The sequence below is a fragment of the Pinus tabuliformis genome, chromosome 4_2, assembly GCF_031772625.1.
Source record: "Pinus tabuliformis cultivar Carrire ecotype Pingquan chromosome 4_2, CPIR1, whole genome shotgun sequence".
Taxonomy (NCBI): Eukaryota; Viridiplantae; Streptophyta; class Pinopsida; order Pinales; family Pinaceae; genus Pinus; species Pinus tabuliformis.
The window spans coordinates 1071713721-1071715829 of NC_142304.1; positions in this window are offsets into that span (position 1 = coordinate 1071713721).

Sequence of the window (2109 nt, forward strand, 5' to 3'; positions counted from 1 at the left end):
TCAATCTTTTCCTATGACTCCTATCTCAGAAAGGAAACAAACTCTTCAAATTCCCACATCTACCAATGTAATAGGAGAAAAGGAGGAGACCATTTTTTATACTTTCAGAGAGATAAAGATCAGAAATGAAATGTTGAAAAAGAGTACTTATGCTTAGTTCTGGAAGAAAATTTCTACTTCCCAAGGCAGACTTCTATCAGCTTTCGATTCAGAGAAAGGGAAAATGCATATGGAATTCCTTGAGGCACAAACAATAAAACCTAAAACTCTAGCTGATTATAAACAGACTTCCTTTGAGTTTGATGCTAGAAATGTTCATCCTATTGATCAGTTGGAAATGCATAAGAAAATAGGTGAGATGTTCTCCTCAACTCTAACAATTACCTCTATGAGTTTGTTTAAAATACAGGTGGCTTTATCAAATGCTCAATCTCAGCTGAAGATGGAAAAGGTTTCATCTCAATCAAAAGATAACAAAATTAAGTCCTTGGAAGATTTAGTAGTGAAAATTGGGTATGATCCATCAGATGTGAAAGTAGTAGAAGAGATTATTAAAAAGAAGGAGGCTGATATAGTATCCTTGAGAAACAACTCAAAATGCCTGCAACACAAGATCCCTTGACTAAAGAAATAGAGGAAATGGAGAGTCAGAAGGTAGAAATGATGAAACTGATAATGGAGTAGTCACTCCAAATAAAACAAATGGAAATAGACATGGAAAAGATGGTACAGGAAAAGGAGAAGACAGAACATTTGACAACCACCACTATGGAGGTTGTCCCTCTTACAACTATTGCCACAGCTACTCCAACAACTACCAATACAGGGACAGGAAGCAGTGCATAACAACTAACCAAATCTATGGAGAGCATGAACCTTCAGACAAAAGAAATCAAGAGATTGGAAACTCAAGTCAACATTTTGCAGGACCAGATTAAAATAGCTAAGAGTGAACATTCAATAGAAATGTAGAGGGCATGAACATTAATTGAAAAATTGCAGAAATCTGAAAAGGAGTCATCAATTGGTAACACTCTGGAAAGGGTAAAGGAAATCATTTGGAACAATATCATTAATAGTATGAATGAGATTTTTCCCATCATCCAAATCATATTTGAGTAGAAGGAGCTAGTTTAAAAAGCTAAGGAGGCTATTTCAACCACTAACCTAGAGTTGGGAGACATGCCAGCAACAGCCAACAGAATCATCAAATTTCTTAATTCAAAGAAAAAGTATGATCTAGAAGAGTTGGGAGTAGCAGACAGAATAGAAACTATCCTACAGGTGAAGAAGGTATTGACAAAAAATAATTTTACTATACAGCTTGAGGAGAAATTCCAGAATTTGGAGCTGACAGTAAACAAATTTTTCAACAAAATTGAACCTTTGACACAAAAAGGTCTCCATTCTATGTTTATCATTAATGATAAACTCATGACCAGAAAAGACTATGTCAAAAGGCTAAAAGACATAGCAAAGGATGTTGTCAATCTCTCCAATATCAGAGGTAGCATGACAGGAAAAGCAATGTTGGATGCTATCAACAATCCAATTTTCATTGAACATGAATTGAAACATGTTTTCACAATGAAGCCCACTTTTGCGTGGTACACAGAAACATGTGAGATATACTGCAGGTTGATTAAGGTTAAAATCCCAAATGAAGAAGAGTGGATCGAACTGTGCGACTACCAGGAGGAACAAGACTAGAAAGATTGAAGAGTCAGCACAAAATTTGAGTCAACACCCAGCTGAGTCAAAAAAGCCAACGCAATTTGTTACAGAAAAGCCAAATCAGCCACTACAGCAGAATTGATTACCCAGCAATGACATTCAGAAAAAAATGGGCTAGATGTCGAAGTTATCTTTGCGTAGCTACTTCGTGGTCACACTAGTCAAATTTTAATTTCTTTGTAATTAATATAAAATTACCAAGTGTATACGACAATTTTTGTAGATTTTAGTTAAATACTTCATGCATTGGAAGTGTTAGGGGTTGGACCCGAGTAATTGAAAAACTTTTCTTTTGGAGCACTTTAATTTTTAGAGTTGGAGCGTTGATAATAAAGACCGTTTGCAAGATACTTGGGCTATTTTTATCTAGTGATG